General features: G+C 42.7%; 1 non-coding gene across 1 annotated transcript; it reads left to right on the forward strand.

Annotated features, from left to right (window-relative positions):
* Window positions 1-19,344: 19,344 nt before the first annotated feature.
* On the forward strand, window positions 19,345-19,450 carry LOC122035908. Its single transcript, XR_006127277.1, has one exon. It is a non-coding gene; the product is annotated as a small nucleolar RNA R71 (small nucleolar RNA).
* The last annotated feature ends 2,313 nt before the right edge of the window (window positions 19,451-21,763 follow it).

Raw genomic sequence — 21,763 nt, forward strand, 5'->3', positions numbered from 1 at the left:
AGATAAACTCCTACTCCTCGGCGTGTCCGTAAGGTGGACGAAGCCTATCAATCCGTCTGTGGATGAGTCCCCGGAGAACCGGCTAATAAATGCTCCTTGTGGGTGGAGAAACCTCGCCACAATACTTGTAACAACAAGAAAGGAGTACAAGGAAAGCAAGAAGCAAATACAAACAACAATATGAATGCAACACTCGCTTGCCTTCTCTGTCGACCGGAGGCGATGAAGCAGCAACTTCACAACCCAACTGCAGCAGCTGATCGACGACTGGAAGCTCACGCGAAGCTTCGAAAGCGAGCTCAACAAAGCTCAGAACCTCAGAGCACAGAAGCAGAAGCTTCAATCCAAGGAAGAAGAAGAAGAACCGTGCTCCTGATCAGAAACCCTCAGCCTCTTATACCTGCATTCACCTGCGAAGAAGAAGCCAGAAGACAGCAGCAGACAGAAGACCATTGTGAGCCAACGGATAGTTCTGGACCGATCAGGCTGAAACCTGATCGGTCTAGAGTGCTTCTGATCGGTCATGGGGACCGATCAGGCTCTATGCTGATCGGTCCCTAGACCGATCAGTGAGCTCCACAAAGAGTTGCCCAACTCTCTGTGCGCGTACCCTGATCGGTCCTGGGGACCGATCAGACTTCATGCTGATCGGTCCCCTGACCGATCAGTAAGCTCACAGAGGCGCACTGATCGCTTTCTGATCGGTCTCCAGTCCGATCCAGATAACCAGTGTATCACTGGATCGGTCACCAGACCGATCCAGAGCTTGGTTTTTGCCCAAACCAAGTCCCAAGCCTTCCAAACCAACATCCGGTCAACCTTGACCTGTTGGTACATCATGCTTAGCATCCGGTCACTCCCTTGACCTGCTAAGACTCCCCACCAAGTGTCCGGTCAATCTCTTTGACCCACCTAGACTTTTCTCTTCGTGTCAAGTATCCGGTCACTCCCTTGACCTACTTGACCTTCTCAACACCAGATGTCCGATCAACCTTGATCCATCTGGATTTTTCCTGTGCCAAGCTCCCTGCTTGGACTTTTCACCAGATGTCTGGTCAACCTTGACCCATCTGGATTTCCCTTGCCTGGCTTCACACACCAGGACTTCCAAACTGCCTAGCTTCACTCACTAGGTCTTTCCCACTGCCTGGCTTCACTCACCAGGACTTTCACTTTCACCTAGCTTCACTCACTAGGGTTTTCACCTGGCTTCACTCACCAGGATTTCCAATCTGCCTGGCTTCACTCACCAGGACTTTTCCGTCTGCCTGGCTTCACTCATCAGGACTTCCCATCTGCCTGACTTCACTCACCAGGACTTTCCGAATTGCCTAACATCCCAGTTAGGACTTCCCAGTCAAGTATCCGGTCAACCTTGACCTACTTGACTCTTCTTCATCCAACCTGATCAGACCCTGATCAGTATCTCTCCGCATGGACAACTGCACCTGCATTGTCCATGTCTACATGTCTTTCTGTATTGTCAAACATCGAAACCATGACCAAGGTTTACGCTTGGTCAACTAGGTCAACCTTGACCTACAGGAAATTGCACCAACAATCTCCCCCTTTTTGATGTTTGACAATACCTTTAAGTTAGGCTAATCCAATAGCCTCAACTTTCTTCATGCCACTAGGTAATGAAGCATAAGTTACAACCTTACATTTTCCTTCTAAGAAGGCAACCTCCTTCTTAGATAATGAAGGCCTAACTTAAACCCTTCGTTCTCCCCCTATTGGCACACATCAACCAACTCTCCCCCTGAAGAGTAAGTTATCGTTGTTCACAACTTCACTCGTTGTGATCAACAAACTCTCCCACTAACTCCAACGTTCTTCCTTGAACATTCTCTAAACATTCTCCATTCTCCCCCTTATTGACACACATCAAAAAGAGTGAATCAAGGTCAAGAGTTTCTTCCTAATGAAAGTCCCATACCTTTCATTGAAACCCTTAATTTCCCCCTTGATACTAAGGTCAACAATTAACTTAGTGATAATCCCATATCACTCAACCTCAAAAATTTCGACGAGTAAAAACTCCCCCTAAAAGTCAACTCCTCCTTGACTAATAGGTAAAACTCCCCCTAAAGGTCAACTCCCCCTTGACCATTGCACCAACAATGTCTTGGAGAGTTTCAAACCTTTAGAACTCTAAAACACCACTTCCATAGCTGCAATTTCAGACAAACAGTCGAAATTCAGCAGGTTGGCACGCCCTGATCGGTCACCAGACCGATCAGGCTCCCTCTGGATCGGTCACAGTGACCGATCCAGGCTCCCCTGGACCGATCAGGGAACCTCCTGATCGGTCACACATGTTGATTTCTGATTTCTGAATTTCTTTCTCCCCGAAATTCAGAACCTCTAGAAAATTACAGAAAATTCCAAAAATTATAAAATTTTGAGGATACATTCCTCATACCATATACTATCATGGAAAAATAATTTTAGATGAAAATAACTTCCATTTTCAAATCTTGATACAAAGTTCAAAAACTTTTGAAATAGTTCAAAGTTTAACTCATCTTTGTATCATCTTGCTCAATGATGAATGCTATCACTAGAAAAGCTTCATCAAGGTTTTTCAAATCAATTTTAAAATAATTTCAAACCCTTTAATTTAGGACCATAATCTTAGGACTATATGTACATGACTTGTACACAAGTTTTCCCTATGATCCTCCAATCTCTTGAATTAGGCTCATCTAGATACAAAAACTATGTACCTTGATCCTAACTCATGATCCTAATATCTCACACACATCTAAAGTGTATCAAACACATCTAAGTCAATTTTGATGTGAGATATGGGGTTAGGTTATCTTAGGCTAAGTTCTCATGCATTTTCTAAACACCAATTTGATCTCAATATCAAATTGTGTTTTTATCCTTAAATCAATTTCATTGATTATTAATGCAAGAGATGATGACATGGCATAAAATGATGTCATAAATAGAAGCATGTTCCAATTTCATGATGTCATGGCATAAAGTATAAAACTTAAAATAAGCATGACATATAATTAGCCTAAGCATGATCATGACATTTCGAATGATAATAAGTTAAACATGATGTCATGACATGGCATATGGCAAACAACCATGGTAAGTTAGCACAAATACAATACCTAGATTACCTATCTAGGTATCCTTAACGCCTTAGCTAACTTAAAATCTAAACCTAGATTGCTCAAAGTGCTTCAAGAAAATGCCCAAACCTAAGTTGGCATTCCTATTTTTCTTGATTAATTTATGCCACTTAACATTAAGTATATCCTCAAATATTGGCATATTTCATATTTCCTCAAGACTAGCTCCTTTTTAATTAAGGCCTAGATTGTTTTAAATTCCTAAGAGAGTACCAAGACCCCAACTTGATATTTCTCTAGGTTTTCCTAACTTGTGCCAATAAAGATTAAAGTCGATATAATTAATTTTTTTTTTTAAATATGGCACAATTTACTCTTCAAGGAGTAAATGATAAATCCATTTCATTTTCAAAGGTTCACAAAACCTTGAAAATGTTCCTTGAGTGTCAATTTCCTCAAAGTTGGGTTAACTACTCTTCTAATCGGAGTTGACACTTTCTAACCCATCTATGGGGTAGAGAAGATGCTCCTAGGAACCCAATACCTATTAGAGCTCATTGGGTTCACTAAATATTCACTAGGGATAACTTCCCTAGCAACCCTCCTAATGACCCTCTTAGGCTTTAAAGCCTTGGCCATTTGGGACTCATCAAGATCAACTCTAAGGGTGACTCCCCTTGTGACCTTGGTGTTGGTCTTCCTAGCCCTAGGTTCTGTTCCATAATCGAATGGAACATTGTGATAAGTGGGCTTGACCATTTGGGACTTAGGTTTGTGACCCAAACCTTTCTTGTCCTTGGACATTGGTTTTTGACCCTTAAACCCTAGAGATGACTTCTCTAAGTTCTTAAGAGCCTTTTCCAAAGTATCAAGTCTTGACCTCAAGACTTGATTCTTCTTCTCTAATACCTCAAGTTTTAGTTTGTCATTGTTCCTTGAGGTACTCCTAGGCATATGTCGAGTAGTTTTGGGATTCCTACCTAGGTTTCCCTTAACCTTAGATGAGTTAATCCTAGGGTTGACATTTCTAGAGTTATCCTTATCTAGGTTAACATGTTTGGCTCCTAAGCATGTGTATCGATTTCTATAATTAACATGTTTATCATTCTTGACAATAGCAATAAGGCTACTAGCATGCATCCTACTAGTATTGCAAGAATGTGCCTTAGAGATTACCTTAGGATTTGCCCTAGCTCCCTCTATACATGTGCTCGATCTCTTGTCCTTGTGAGATTGCCTCCCCTTCGGACATTGGCTCCGATAATGTCCCCTTCGCTTGCATTGGAAGCACACCACGTGCTCCTTGCCCTTGCGTGTTGGGACTCCGGCTTCCTTGATCTTTGGCGCCGGTGGAGTCTTCCTAACCCTCTTTGGACATTTACTCTTGTAATGTCCAAATTCCCTACACTCAAAGCACATTATGTGTAATTTGCTAGAAACTAGATGGCTTGAGTTACCTAGAGTTGAGGATGGATGAACGCTCTCTCCTTCATCCCTTCCGGAGGTAGAAGCTTCTTCCTCTTGCTCCATTCTTGAAGAAGAACTCTCCTCCTCTTCTTCCTTAGATGTTGAGTAGCCCTCAACTTCTAATTCCTCTTCTCCATGATGTGAGCTACTTGACTCACTTGACTCCTCTTCATGACTTGAAATGGAGTTCTCCTCATGGAGCTTTGCCAAGTTATTCCACAACTCCTTGGCATCGTTATATCCACCTATCCTACACAAAACATCATTAGGTAAAGAAAATTCAATGATTTTCATTACCTCATCGTTGATGGTTGATTGGTGGATTTGCTCCTTCGTCCACCCCTTCTTCTTGAGAGGTTTTCCTTCTTCATCCTCCGGAGGAGTGAAACCTACTTGCACACACCTCCAATTCTCAAGATTAGTCATAAGAAAATACCTCATTCTTACCTTCCAATAAGCGAAGTCGCAGCACTCGTAGAATGGTGGAAACGTGATGTCTTCTCCGAGTCGATCCATTCTCTAGCTTGTGCTCCCCCGGGTGTTAATCCGACGAAGAGCAACCTTGCTCTGATACCACTTGTTAGAATCCTTCGTACGGAGGCTAGAGAGGGGGGTGTGAATAGCCGACCCCAAATCGTCATTTCTTTCTACAAAACGTGTTAGCGCAGCGGAAAATAAACACAGAAACGAAAGGGAAAGAAGACAAACCTCAAACAAACCGATGTAACGAGGTTCGGAGATAAACTCCTACTCCTCGGCGTGTCCGTAAGGTGGACGAAGCCTATCAATCCATCGGTGGATGAGTCCCCGGAGAACCGGCTAATAAATGCTCCTTGTGGGTGGAGAAACCTCGCCACAATACTTGTAACAACAAGAAAGGAGTACAAAGAAAGCAAGAAGCAAATACAAACAACAATATGAATGCAACACTCGCTTGCCTTCTCTGTCGACCGGAGGCGATGAAGCAGCAACTTCACAACCCAACTGCAGCAGCTGATCGACGACTGGAAGCTCATGCGAAGCTTCGAAAGCGAGCTCAACAAAGCTCAGAACCTCAGAGCACAGAAGCAGAAGCTTCAATCCAAGGAAGAAGAAGAAGAACCGTGCTCCTGATCAGAAACCCTCAGCCTCTTATACCTGCATTCACCTGCGAAGAAGAAGCCAGAAGACAGCAGCAGACAGAAGACCGTTGTGAGCCAACGGATAGTTCTGGACCGATCAGGCTGAAACCTGATCGGTCTAGAGTGCTTCTGATCGGTCATGGGGACCGATCAGGCTCTATGCTGATCGGTCCCTAGACCGATCAGTGAGCTCCACAGAGAGTTGCCCAACTCTCTGTGCGCGTACCCTGATCGGTCCTGGGGACCGATCAGACTTCATGCTGATCGGTCCCCTGACCGATCAGTAAGCTCACAGAGGCGCACTGATCGCTTTCTGATCGGTCTCCAGTCCGATCCAAATAACCAGTGTATCACTGGAACTGATCGATCCAGAGCTTGGTTTTTGCCCAAACCAAGTCCCAAGCCTTCCAAACCAACATCCGGTCAACCTTGACCTGTTGGTACATCATGCTTAGCATCCGGTCACTCCCTTGACCTGCTAAGACTCCCCACCAAGTGTCCGGTCAATCTCTTTGACCCACCTAGACTTTTCTCTTCGTGTCAAGTATCCGGTCACTCCCTTGACCTACTTGACCTTCTCAACACCAGATGTCCGATCAGCCTTGATCCATCTGGATTTTTCCTGTGCCAAGCTCCCTGCTTGGACTTTTCACCAGATGTCTGGTCAACCTTGACCCATCTGGATTTCCCTTGCCTGGCTTCACACACCAGGACTTCCAAACTGCCTAGCTTCACTCACTAGGTCTTTCCCACTGCCTGGCTTCACTCACCAGGACTTTCACTTTCACCTAGCTTCACTCACTAGGGTTTTCACCTGGCTTCACTCACCAGAATTTCCAATCTGCCTGGCTTCACTCACCAGGACTTTTCCGTCTGCCTGACTTCACTCATCAGGACTTCCCATCTGCCTGACTTCACTCACCAGGACTTTCCGAACTGCCTAACATCCCAGTTAGGACTTCCCAGTCAAGTATCCGGTCAACCTTGACCTACTTGACTCTTCTTCATCCAACCTGATCAGACCCTGATCAGTATCTCTCCGCATGGACAACTGCACCTGCATTGTCCATGTCTACATGTCTTTCTGTATTGTCAAATATCGAAACCATGACCAAGGTTTACGCTTGGTCAACTAGGTCAACCTTGACCTACAGGAAATTGCACCAACACAATCTTGGCGACAACAACTTCTCCTCGCTTTATGATATCTCGTATCAGGTGGTACTTGCGCTCAATGTGTTTACTTACCTTATGGGCGCGTGGTTCCTTCGAGTTTGCTACTGCACCACTATTATCACAATAAATTGTGATAATTTTGGGTAAACCAGGAATCACATCTAAGTCCATCAAGAAGTTTCTGAGTCATACTACTTCTTTGGCTGCCTCAGAGGCTGCCACATATTTAGCTTCCATGGTGGAGTCCGAAACGTATTTCTGCTTAACACTCCTCCATGTTATGGATCCACCTCCCAAAGTAAACACATACCCTGAGGTTGACTTACTATTGCCGCTATCTGATTGAAAATCCGAATCCGTGTAACCTACAGGGAGCAAATCATCTGCCTGGTAAACCAGCATATAATCTCTAGTCCTTCTCAGGTATTTTAATATATGCTTTACGGTAGTCCAATGTCTCTGTCCTGGATTACTTTGATATCTGCTAGCCATGCCCACGGTAAAACAGATATCCGGTCTCGTACATAGCATTGCATACATTAGGCTTCCTACAGTCGAAGCATAAGGAACTACCTTCATCTCCTCTATCTCTTTTGATTTTTTAGGACACATCTCCTTAGATAAAGACATCTGCCGAAAAGGTAGAAAACCTTTCTTGGAGTTTGCATGCTAAACGAGCTAGGATAGTATCGATGTATGAAGCTTGGGATAAGCACAACATTCTTTTCTTGCGATCCCTTATTACTTTGATCCCAAGAATATGTCCATGTTACGCTCCGCAAGTGTACGGAAATGTCGCAAGTAATATAAAAGATTATCGTATCCACAGGGACTGGAATAAGCACTAGAAATGTCTCAATGCGAATTAGCTAAACAACTATCCAATCGTTTCAAATGCAAAGTGAAGGTAAACAAATCTAATATTAAAGATCAACAAACAAGAGTTTAGTGTTTTGGGTTATGATAAAGGGAGATTCTAGGAGTTTCGGTTTCTTTGTAAGATTTCTTGAATGTAAATGGTTCACCAATTCTTATCCCTCAATAGACAAACACTTGTAGAAAGTTGCCGGTTCTCTCTTGCAATAGATAACCGGCTAAGGACTGAGAAATGTATCTAAATATGATCAATTAGACGTGAACCTACGTTGTCCTTACACAGAAGCGCACCTATTACTATGCCTTCCTCGGATATCAACATAGAAGCCCACAACTTATTAATCTATCAAGATACAAGAAACTAATCACGAGATCCATCCTACTCTCTTGAATATTCCTATTTCCTCTTCAAGATTATCTCTCAAACGTCCTTACACGGGCTTGCACCTGTCACGTGGATCCCTCGGATGATCGAGTGAGAGTTTATCTTTACAAAGTCCACAAGAAATCTAAACAATCAATCAAGAATGAGAATTAAGCACAAATCACCATTAATCATTCAAGATCTAATTGATACAAGCAAGACAATGTCATTGAAACAAGAAAATGACAAATCCATAAGAGATTACATCAATCCATCATACAAATACTCCCTTAATCCTAGAATACAAGATCTACTCCATGAATCGAGGAAGAATACCCGAAGAAATAAAGATTACAAGCATTTCTTAAATCCCCAATCCAAGAAACCAAGAAAAGGGGGAAAGAGAAAACTTATCTACGAAGAAGCCTCGTCTTCGGATCCAATCGTCGCTCCGGAGTCGAAATCGTCAAGAACTCCCCTTGAATCGCCCAGAAATCCTCCCAAGAATGGGAGGAAACCACCAAATCTTGCCTTCTCCCAAAGGGGGAGAGATCCCTTTTCAATTCATGAAGGAGGATTTAAATAGAGGAGGAAATCGAGCGCCACACGACCCCATGACACGGCCGTGTGAGATTCACACGGCCATGTCCAGTTCCTTCTCTGCCAAAGCTGCACGGCCGTGTGACTCACACGGCCTAGCTCTCTTCTCTTCAAAGCAACCAAGCACGGCCGTGTAGATCCACACGGCCAGGACCCTTCTGTTCTCTGGAAATGCTACACTGCCGTGTGGTGCACACGGCCACCACCTGCTTGGCCTCTGGAAACCTCACACGACCGTGTGGTGCACACGACCACCACCTGCTTGGCCTCTGGAAACCTCACACGACCGTGTAGATCTACACGGGCATGTAAAGCATCTGCTCTAATTTCTTCAAATCAAGACACGGTCGTGTGAGATTCACACGGTCATGTCCTCTTCCCTTCCTGTTGAAACTACACGGTCATGTATGGTACACAGCCTGATGCTCTCTCCCTTCAATTCCTTCCAAGCTTGCCCGAGGACGCATAATCTTCACCAATTTCGACTCCTGTGTACAGAAAATGCACAAAAAGCAGATCTCCGAACCAAAAGAGTAAATATGATAAAAGGAAAGCTGGAAGTATAAAAATGCATAGATCAAGCATGCTCAAAGTATGTAAATGTGCATAAAAACATGCATAAAAGAGTATATAATCTACTCACATCACACCCCCAGACTTAAACCTTTGCTTGTCCTCAAGCAAAATGCTGCAGTCTAAATTCATATGTTCTACAACACATTCATAAAACCTAGTGCACTTTCCTAACTCTATCAAAAAGTTTCATTAACAAGTGTGATCATGAAAACAAGTAAAGTATGGTTCAAGCATAAGAATCTTGTGCACAGTGTAAAAGTAACTCAACACCCTTCAAGTTTCAATCCATGTCCTAGTCAAGTCGTCATCAAATTTGAATTCCTAGTGTTTCCAGTGAAAGACAAGTAACCAGTGATAGACACTTACTCACCATTCACTTGGTTTATATTTCTCAACTAACCCAACGTCTCAAAGGTGTACTCAATCTCAAGGGAAGCTAAGCAGTCATTTCCCCAGTAACCTAACTCGGTCTCAAAGGGGTGACTTGCTAGATTCCACTCATGACAACTGTTTTTTTATATCCCTTATTTTTTATTTTTTTTATAAGTGTTTGCATTGTGCAAAACTTATTCACAAATGTACTTTTAGCACACATGTTGGGATATTTTTATTTTTCCAAATGAGCTTTAATGATTTGAGCCTCATCCAGTAACCAAAATGAAAGTTGAGAAATCACCATGGAAACCAAGTACTAAGCAAACAAGATGAATCATGACTATTTCAATGACATCAACTATTCAAGCATCAAGCACAAGTGTAGTGAAGATAAAATCCTTAAGGTTGAACCAAAACTAAAACTCATCACCATAAGATTCTTAGCTTATTAATGCTTCCCAAGATAGAAAAAAGAACTACACAAAGTTTACTACTAGCATCATTCGAACATCATGAATCAAGACAATAATCATGCTAACATTTCACTTGAATCCAAGAAAGCATATAAGTGAAGATTTGATGCTCTCAAAAATTTTGCCATGATTATTTCAAAAACAAGCAATATAAAGCAACAAGCAATGAAAATAAGAACCAACATGAAAAACTAAAAAAAACTAAAAACTGAAAACCAAACTAAACAGTACATGACATCCCCCAGACTAAAACTTTTCATCGTCCCGATGAAATCAATATGGTGGAGGAGGTGGAGGTGGACGAGGGAAAGGAGGTCTACGACGTGGTTGGCCAATAGGAAAACTAGGAAAACCTGGAATCTCACCCAAGGATCTATGATACTCATATAAAGAATCTACTTGTTGGCTAGTAAGCATCATGCTCTGCATAAAATCTCTCATCCTAGCCTGATCAGTATCATAATCCTGCACAAACTCAGCCACTTGACCTTGAAAATTCCTCGTATACTGAAAATGATTTTGTACCTCCCTAAACTGATCATCAGATAAAGAGAAGCACCCCTCCAACATTTTTTGTTGGGCATCTTGCTTCTCATGAAGTGATTCTAGAGACGTACGAAAATCTGAAAAATCAAACCTAGAAGATCCCGTGCCATATGCAAAAGAATGCCTAGCAGGCTCCATAAAACTAGAAGGCTGTGTTGGAGGATCGGTGGCCGGCTTGAAGGGGGGTTGATAGACGGTGCCCCCAAATTCTTGCTTCCTATGATGTTAGCGCAGCGGAATACAAACAAACACAAATAGAAAGCTAAACACTAAGTACAAGAATGGAAATGAAAACCGCTAACACGTTCGTTTAACGTGGTTCGGAGATTAGGGCTCCTACTCCACGGCTTGTCCTTGAGGTGGACGATCCCTATCCGTCGGTGGATTAGCCCCCGGCAAACTCCGGCTATCTCAAGTCGCTCCTTGTGGGTGGAGAAACCTCACCACAAACTCACCAAGACCTCTTGGATTACACAAGCACTTGAGAACTCTTGTGACTACTAATTAGGCTATAACCAAGTCTAATTTTGTCGCCTTGGCCGGCCATACCAAGCTCCTTCTTATAGAGCTTGGAACAAATCAGAACCTGATTTGCCCGTTACCAGTCGACTGGTCCATGCACCAGTCGACTGGTGCCAGCCCAACGGCTCTCTAACGACTATCTGCTATAGTGCATCAGTCGACTGGTCCATCCACCAGTCGACTGCTACAGTAACGCTACAGTAACTGCTATAGTACACTACAGTAACTGCTACAGTGCCGCTAAAGTAAACCCCTAAAACTAAGATTTTACTCCGAGTACAATCTCTCATGCACTCGTACCCTCACGGCTCATTTGACTCTTCTTTGCAGCCTTGACCTCTTGCCTTCAAGCTTACTTCCTTTGGCTCTCGTCCCTCGGATGCATCCAAGCCCGCGGCTCGTCCCAATGCCATCCTTCGCGTATGCCTCGAAGTCGCTTCCCTCGGCCCTTGTCCTTGCTGCCTTGTCCACGGTCCCTCGGATGCTCCATCCTTCACCGGACCCGAAGCCGTCAACCTGAGTCACATGTGTCACCTGCAGTCCTGCACAACTCAAGTACACATATCAAATACAAGGGTGAACCTAACTTAAACCCTTTGTCCAAACACCAAAACACATGGTCCCACGAACCATTGGGATTGCTCCAACAATCTCCCCCTTTTTGGTGTTTGGAAATACGTTTAAGTTAGGGAAAACAAATAGCAAATAAACATGCTAATACAATGGACTTACCATGCCAAGGCTACACACTTGGACTTACTCCGCCGAATGGACTTACGATGCCAAGACTATACACTTGGACTTACAACGCCGAATGGACTTACGTTGCCAAGGCTACACACTTGGCAACTGCCGAATCAAAATGCAAACATGCATTGGAACCTATCACAAGGCTCCCCCTACACCTACGCTCCCCATTGAGCTAGGATTTTATCATAGGGCTTTTTAAGAACCTATCCCAAGGCTCCCTCTACACCTACACTCCCCATTGAGCTAGGATTTTATCACAGGGTTTTTTTAAGAACCTATCACAAGGCTTCCCCTATGCAAAGGCACTAAAGGTTTTCCCAACTAAACCTTAATTCTCCCCCTTTGCCTAACATCCAAAAAGTTCTCTAACAATATGCCAATTGTTGAAAACTTATTATCCAAACTGACCCTAAACTCATGTATTTATCCCCCATGGATCCCATACATCTAAACGAGTTTAAATGGTCAAGAACAGCTCTGAAAAACAATATCAGGCTGGTATCAGTCGACTGCCCCATGTACCAGTCGACTGCCCCCTTCGATAGAACCTTACAGAAGCATTCTGTGGTCGAAATCTACTGTTACCAGTCGACTGGTATCGACACCAGTCGGCTGGTATCGAAAAAATGAGCTTACAGAGACATTCTGTGCTCAAAAACATTGTTACCAGTTGACTGGTATTTGTACCAGTCGACTGATACCCTATTTCTGAAAAAATCAACCTTTTCAGGCCAACTTCAGAAATGCACAAGAAATTCCCTAGACCTCCAAAAATCCCCAAATTTTGTGGAGAGGTCTATTGAACCCTTAAAACCTGGGAAAAATATATTAAAAAATATATCTATCACCAATCCCAAGATTGACACAAAATCCAAAACTAGCTAAATGGTTCAATTGAACCTTGACCTAAAGTCCTATTTTTGGCTTCCTCTTGATGTATTTGCCCATACCAACCCACAATGCATCCCTAGCATTAGTTTATATGGCATCTATACATCTAAAACCAATTATCATGCTATATGACCCAAATGTCATATTTCTTGCATGAAACACACACCATGCGTGCCAAATTCATAGGTTTGAGACTCAATTCCATCTCTAAACCATTTGGCACACTCCATGGCTCCTCTAGACCCCCAAGTAGAACCCACCTGAGATCCATTGGCCATGGGTCCCAAATTGACTCTTGGAGCTCCCCCTAGAGCTCTTTACCTTAGTCACCTCCCTAGGTGACTCATCTATTGTGGCTATACCACAATGATGTCCCTTAGAAGATCTCCTTATCTTCTTGACCTTGGACACATCATCCTTGCCATAATCATATGCAACCCTAGCATATTTCTTCTTATTGGCCTTGGATGACTCTCCCTTGCCCTTATCATGTGCCACCCTAGCACATGGTCTCCTTTTGACCTTGGAGGGACTAAATCGGTATCCCAAGCCCGATCTATCATTGTTGGGTCTTTGACTACCCAACACCATACTTAATTCCTTAGATCCAACATTGAATCTCTTAAGGAATTGTTCTAACTTATCAAGCTTTCCCCTTAAAGCTTGATTCTCCTTCTCTAGATTTCTAACCCTAGAGTTAATTTGTCCACCTTGGACATTCCTAGACCTACCCTTTCTAGGCATATGTCTCCCCTTCTTGGGATTAATACCTTGGTTCTCCATTACCTTCTTCTCCTTAGGTAATGAGAATTTAACATGTCTAGGTCTATCATGCATAGGTCTCCTAGGGTTTTGATCTACAATTACCCTACTCCTATCATGATATTTGAAACCAAAATTTTGCATGGGCATACAATGATTAACATTATTTTTCCTAACATGCATGGAGGAATTTAAATTTGACTTCAAATTTAAACTAGGGTTTACCTTACCCTTTACCTTTGGAGCTCCCCCTTGACTCAAGCCTCCATTCTTCCTCCACTTCTTTTCCTCCTTCTTCAAATGCGCCAACTTCTTGATTTCTTTCTTCTTTGGGCATTTGGTGTGGTAATGACCCCGCTCACCACACGTGAAGCACACTATGTGCCATTTCTTCTTATTGGCACCATTATTCCTACAACCCACATTAGTGTTCAAATTAATTTGAATGAGTTTAGGAGTTACCTTCTTACCTATAGGACATCTACTCTTGTAGTGTCCCTTCTCATTGCACCCGAAGCACACAATGTGATCTTTTGATTTTGCTTCGGTGGAGGTGCTCACTAGGTTGACCTCCAAGACCTCTTCTTTATCCTCTTCACTTGTCTTGGACTTTTCTTCAACCCTTGAGGATGTAGATGAAGTCTCTTCCTCATCCACACTTGTGGATGACCTTTCATCCTTTTCTTCAAATGTGACCAAATTCACTTCCTCTTCTTCTTTTGATGTTGAATTGGTCTCCACATCCGATTGATCCTTTTCTTCAGATTTTCTTTCTTCTTGTGTAGGTGAAAGTTCTTCTCCTAAAACTTTCTTCACTTTGCTCCACAATTCATGGGCGTTCTCATATTTACCTACACGACTCATAACATCATTAGGCAACATATCAATTAAAATTGATATTACCTTTGAGTTTGCCTCCGATCGTGAGGTTTGCTCTTCCGTCCAATGTCGTGGTCGGAGTCTTTTTCCCTTCTTGTCTCTTGGGACTTCGAATGAGTCCTTGATAATCATCATGATGTCCCAGTCCATATTGAAGAAGATCTCCATCTTCATCATCCAATACGTGATGCCCCCAAGGCTTCTCCCTTCAAATTTTGGCGGTTCAATCAACACGGCCATCTTCTCAAGCGTTGCTCTTCTCGGCGGTTAGTCCGGTGAAGTGCGACCTTGGCTCTGATACCACTTGTTGGAGGATCGGTGGCCGGCTTGAAGGGGGGTTGGATAGACGGTGCCCCCAAATTCTTGCTTCCTATGATGTTAGCGCAGCGGAATACAAACAAACACAAATAGAAAGCTAAACACTAAGTACAAGAATGGAAATGCAAACCGCTAACACGTTCGTTTAACGTGGTTCGAAGATTAGGGCTCCTACTCCACGGCTTGTCCTTGAGGTGGACGATCCCTATCCGTCGGTGGATTAGCCCCCGGCAAACTCCGGCTATCTCAAGTCGCTCATTGTGGGTGGAGAAACCTCACCACAAACTCACCAAGACCTCTTGGATTACACAAGCACTTGAGAACTCTTGTGACTACTAATTAGGCTTTAACCAAGTCTAATTTCGTCGCCTTGGCCGGCCATACCAAGCTCCTTCTTATAGAGCTTGGAACAAATCAGAACCTGATTTGCCCGTTACCAGTCGACTGGTCCATGCACCAGTCGACTGGTGCCAGCCCAACGGCTCTCTAACGGCTATCTGCTATAGTGCATCAGTCGACTGGTCCATCCACCAGTCGACTGCTACAGTAACGCTACAGTAACTGATACAGTGCGCTACAGTAACTGCTACAGTGTCGCTACAGTAAAACCCTAAAACTAAGATTTTACTCCGAGTACAATCTTTCATGCACTCGTACCCCTCACGACTCATTTGACTCTTCTTTGCAGCCTTGACCTCTTGCCTTCAAGCTTACTTCCTTTGGCTCTCGTCCCTCGGATGCATCCAAGCCCGCGGCTCATCCCAATGCCATCCTTCGCGTATGCCTCGAAGTCGCTTCCCTCGGCCTTTGTCCTTGCTGCCTTGTCCACGGTCTCTCGGATGCTCCATCCTTCACCGGACCCGAAGCCGTCAACCTGAGTCACATGTGTCACCTGCAGTCCTGCACAACTCAAGTACACATATCAAATACAAGGGTGAACCTAACTTAAACCCTTTGCCCAAACACCAAAACACATGGTCCCACGAACCATTGGGATTGCTCCAACAGGCTGCGGGTGTCCAAATGACGAGGGCTCATGATGTGGCTTAGTGTCTCTAGGTATAGAAGGGTTATCCTCAAAATCTAACTCAGAAATTACCCAATTAGACGGGTTACGAATAGTAGTTCGTTCAGGAAAAGGAAGGGGTAAAGGAGAACCACTCCTCCTAGGAAACGCGAAACCATTCTTATCCTGAACGATCATTTTCATAGCAAGACATGCATCAATGTCAATCATGTCATTACCATGAATTATTTCCAACCCATCAACATCAAGATTTAAATTGCAAGCTATTCGGGTAATCAAACCACCAAAAATAATTGATCCCGATGATGCCCTAGCAGATCTTAATAAGGTTTGAACAAAATGAAAACCAGAATCAAATTCAACCTTATAAAGCATAGCCCATAAAGCATAAAGCTCTATCTTTTTAACCACCCCATCACTCTCTCCCCTACCAAAAATAGTTTTACTCATGACTCTATGTAGATACTTAAAGATGAGGTTTTGCATATGGGAGGCCTTAGCTCTTGAAGGCTCATAAGGTTGATCTAACCCAGTTATTGCATTCCAAAAATGATTCCAATTAAACCTTGGATCAAACCTACGAGGGCTACCGGTGGTTAATCCAAAACAAGAATTAAAGTCACTAAATGCCCATAGAAATTCTTGATTCATTAGTCTAAATGAGATTTTTCCAAAATAATCATCTTCATTAGTAAAATGGACATCCAATGAACTTAAAAATTCCAAAACAAGACGAGGATATGTAGGCAAATGTGTGTACATAATATCACTCCAATCCAAAAACCCAATCATCAAATCTACATCTTCCCTAATTCCAAGCATATCAAGAACAGTTGGGTCCATATATCTAGTACACACTACCTTTATATTGACAAGAATTGCAAATCTAGTTACTTGATCATCATTTCTAAACACAATATTGAATTCATTGTCATTACCTTCGTTGCGTGAAGTCCTTTTGCCTTTGCCCTTCACTGGTTGTTTTCCTTTGTCCCTTGATGGCTCCTTCTCTTTGTCTGCACTGGATCCACCACTTCCTTTGCGAAGTTTCTTCAAAATGTTGGACATCTTGATGAGTTTAGATAGGGGAAGAATTATCTAAGGTTGGAAAAATGGAACTCAAAGAACAAAACTTCAAAGAGCAAAGATCTTAAGTTAGGAGAACAAAGAGTTCAAGTCCTAGAGAGGAGGAGAATCCGGATCTAAGAGATCTAGAGAGATTAGAGAGGAGGTTTTAAGAGATTGGAAGCACAAGAGATGTTTTGGAGAGTTGGAGGTGTGCGGAACACGGCCAAGATCTGGCCGTGTAAGGTAGAAAGATGACTTTAATAACTCTCCTACACGGGCCGTGCAGATCCACACGGCCTCCCCCTCTTCATTCTCTGGATTCTTCACACGGCCGTGTCTGGGACACGGCCTCTCCATCTCTCTTCTCGGGATTCTTTACACGGCCGTGTTTGAGATACGGCCTAGACCTTTTTCTCCTCGGGAGATCCTACACGGTCGTGTCTGGATGACACGATCCAAGCACTTCCCTTCTCTGCTACCTTTGCCTGGCCGTGTATAGCACACGGCTGGGCTCTGTTTTGCACCTAACCTGAAAACAAAATCAAAAGAATTCATCAAACTAAAAGAAATTAAAATACAAATCAAAACTAACTAAAAGAACCCTTGGGTTGCCTCCCAAGAAGCGCTTGTTTAAAGTCTTTAGCTCGACCAAACTTGATCATTCACTTCTTTTCATTGCCCTTGGAGGACAGATATACTTTTCATTTTTTTTGGGAGATCTTCTCCCAACATCTTCCACCACATTGTCTCCTTCGTTTGGTGGCCTTCCATGAGGATGGAAATTCCATTCCTCAAGTTTATAAATGCTTGTCCTGCTACAAGCATTTAAAAGAGACGAGACATGGTTAGAGATATTAGATAAATCATATTCCAACCTTTCCTTACCAATTACCAAAGAAAGCTTATGATTTTTGACATCAATTATAGCTCCAGCTGTAGCAAGGAAAGGTCTTCCTAATATGATATGAATCCTGGGGTCCTCTTCCATGTCCAAAACAACAAAATCTGTGGGAATAACATTCTCATCCACCTTTACTGGCACATCTTCTATAATACCCAAAGGGTACCTGCAGGAATGATCGGCAAGTTGAAGTGCCATAGTAGTAAGTTTAATGTTTTTGAGACCTAATTTATTACAAATTGAATAAGGAATGAGGCTAACACTTGCCCCCAAATCACAAAAAGCTTTTTCAAAAAATTCTTTTCCTATGTTGCAAGGAATATAAAAGCTCCCTGGGTCCTTTAGTTTTGGGGAAGTGTTCTTCTCCAAAATAGCACTACATTCCTCACTAAGCGCAATGGTCTCAACCTCTCCTCTTCTTCTCTTGTTTGACATGAGATCCTTCAGGAATTTGGCGAATCTAGGCATTTGAAGAATAACATCAATAAGAGGTACCTCTACACAAATTTCCTTAACTTTTTTTCTAAAAACTTGCCAAATTCTTCATCTTTCTTGAGCATTGTAAGTCTCTGAGGAAAAGGGACAGCTTTTCTCTGATGGTTCAGTGGAAGAGTCTCTTCAACCTCAATGGTACTCTCCTCATTAGCTTGAATCTGATTTGGTATAAGAGGAGAGAGCTCTTCTTCTTTTTGTATCCCTTTTGCAGCAGTCACTTGGGAGTCTCCCAAGGTCCGTCCGCTCCTAAGCTCAATTCTATTGCAATGCTCCATAGGATTCACATCAGGTTTTCCTGGAAGTTGTCCTAGTGCTCTGGATGATGAGGAAGCTAGTTGGGCAATTTGACTATCCTGGATCTTTTGATGCTTTTCAGAATTATCCATTCTCTGAATGAGCTTTGCTAAATCTTGCTTCATTTCATTCTGACTTGAGATAATTCCTTCAAGCATCTTTTTAATATTTGACTTTGGTAAGTCTTGAGAAGATAGATGTTGAAAATTTTGTTGCCCAGCTTGAAAATTTGGTCTTTCCCCCATACATGGTCCTTGATCTTGATTATTTCTGTAAGAAAAATTGGGATGGCTCTTCCATCCAGGGTTATAAGTATTTGAGTATGGGTTGTTCTGCCTTTGATTGTAACTCATGATTGCATCACATTATTCCAGTTGATTGATTTGTGCAGTGATAGCTCCCAATGGACATGAGTCATTTGAGTGCTCTGAACTCCCACATACTTCACAAGATGTACTAATAGCATTGACCATATTAGCACTAGTCCCCATATTCTCAAATTTCTTTGTAAGAGCATCTAATTTTGCAGACAAAAGAGTGACTGCATCTACATCAAACTTCCCTGATGCTTTAATTGTTGGGTTTACAGAAGAATATCCACCACTTCTTTCATTTGCCCATTGATGATGATTTTGTGCTACACTGTTAATAATTTCTTCAGCTTCATCTAAACTTTTATTCATAAGTGCTCCTCCAGCAGCTGAATCAAGGGACACTTTGGTATGATAGTTGATACCATTATAAAAAGTGTGCAACACTAACCATCTTTCCAACCCATGATGTGGGCATTGTCTGAGCATACTATTATATCTATCTCATGCTTCAAAAAGAGATTCTAAGTCAGTTTGCTTGAAGCTTGCAATTAAATTCCTCATATGAGCTGTTTTGCTTGGTGGATAGAATTTATCAAGAAACTGTTGCTCACACTACTCCCAAGTGGTGATGCTATTAGGGGCCAAAGAATTCAGCCATTGCTTTGCCCTATCTCTTAAAGAAAACCAAAATAATAATAATCTAACTGCTTCTGAAGGAACTCCATTCATTTTCATGGTACCACATATTTCATAAAAGACCTCTAAGTGTTGATTGGGGTCTTCATGAGGTCCTCCATCAAATTGGTTCTGCTGCACCATAGATATAATTACGAGTTTGATCTCAAAGTTATTAGCTTCCACTGAGGGTCTTGAAATACTAGATCGAAAACCTCTTGCATAAGGTGCTGCATAATCCTTAAGTGGTCTATTCGCCATGTTCAAATGTTCCTGTTCTTCAATTTACCTTTGCAGAATTCTTCTTTTATGGAAAGTTCTGTCAATCTCAGGGTCAAAAGGAAAGAATTCCCCTGCAAAGTTAGATCTTCGCATACACAAGAACAAGATAGCAAATGACAATTCAATAGAAAAAGAAAAATAAAAGAATAAAAAATGCAGAATTGAATTTGTACAAAAAGAATTAACAAGAAGTAAAAGTTATACAAGAAAGTAAAAACAGAAATCTAATGATTAGTTACAGCTATGCAATATGAAAAGAAAACAAATGTTATGTTTAGTCTAACTCAATTGATAATTCCTAATGTTATAGCGCAGTCCCCGGCAACGGCGCCAAAAACTTGTTACGCTCCGCAAGTGTACGGAAATGTCGCAAGTAATATAAAAGATTATCGTATCCACAGGGACTGGAATAAGCACTAGAAATGTCTCAATGCGAATTAGCTAAACAACTATCCAATCGTTTCAAATGCAAAGTGTGTTGGTGCAATATCCCTCAGGTCAAGGTTGACCTGGGTAACCAAGCTGAGTCTTGGTTTGGGTTTAGATGTTTGACAATAAGATATTGATTGAAGAAGAGTCAAGTAGGTCAAGGTTGACTGGATACTTGACTGGGAAGTCCTAACTGGGATGTTAGGCAAAATGAAAGTCCGGTGAGTGAAGCCAGAAGAAAAGTCCCGTGAGTGAAGCCAGGCAGAAAGTCCTGGTGAGTGAAGCCGGTGAAAGTCCTAGTGAGTGAAGCTAGGCGGATGGAAAACCCCGGTGAGTGAAGCCGGTGAAAGTCCTAGTGGTGAAGCTAGGCGGATGAAAACCCTAGTGAGTGAAGCTAGGTGAAAGTCACAGTGAGTGAAGCCGGGCAGGGAAAATCCAGATGGATCAAGGATGATCGGACATCTGTATTGGGAAGTCAAGTAGGTCAAAGGATTGATTGGATACTTGGCATGAAAGAAAAGTCCAAGTAGGTCAAAGGGATTGACCGGATACTTGGAGAGAAAAGTCCAAGTGGGTCAAAGGATTGACCGGACACTTGGTAAGGGAGTCCTAGCAGGTCAAGAGTGACTAGATGCTAGGCATGACATACCAACAGTCAAGGTTGACCGGATGTTGGTTTGGGATTTAGGACTTGGTTAAAAGTTAGGGCTGGTCGATCGATAGGATCGATCGATCCAGGTCCCAAATAATCAGTTGATCGATTGAGAGAGTCGATGAGTCCGGAGCTCAATCGATCATGGATCGATTGGGGCCGACTTAGCATAGCGCGGATCGATCCGTGGATCGATCGGCAGCGAGCACAGAGGTGCTCTGGATCGATCCGTGGATCGATCCAAAGCCTCCCCGATCGATTGGGAACATTCGAATTGATCGGGATCCGACCGTTGGCATCGTTTATAGCTGCAGGCGTTCGATGGCTGCGAAAAGTAGTTCACCGATTCATTCCAGACTAAACACAGCTCCTCCCCAGCACTCTCTAAGCTCCTCACCGCCAGTTCTTGAATGTTCTTGGAGGTTCATCCAAGTCAAGAGGCGAGTTGCAACGAGAAGAAGAAGAAGCTAGGGTTTTTACTGCATTTCTTGTAAGCTTTTGCTTATTCTTTACTACCCTTTCTTCTTCTTGTACTGAGAGTCTTGTAGGGCTTCTCCGCCCTCGGTAGTTACCGAAAAGGAGTGTTTTCATAGTGGAGGGTGTGTGCGTGGTGTGGATCCTTGGATTAGTCATCTCCGTTGGAGGTGGATACCAAGTAAACTCCTAGTGTTAGCGTGTTTGTGTTTGTTTATGTATTTTCCGCTGCGCATTCTTGAAGAAACAAGCAACACCGAGCAACGAGCACGCGACGAGCTATTCACCCCCCCTCTAGCTACTTTTGGTCCTAACAAAGTGAAGGTAAACAAATCTAATATTAAAGATCAACAAACAAGAGTTT

The sequence above is a fragment of the Zingiber officinale genome, unplaced genomic scaffold, assembly GCF_018446385.1.
Source record: "Zingiber officinale cultivar Zhangliang unplaced genomic scaffold, Zo_v1.1 ctg125, whole genome shotgun sequence".
NCBI lineage: Eukaryota > Viridiplantae > Streptophyta > Magnoliopsida > Zingiberales > Zingiberaceae > Zingiber > Zingiber officinale.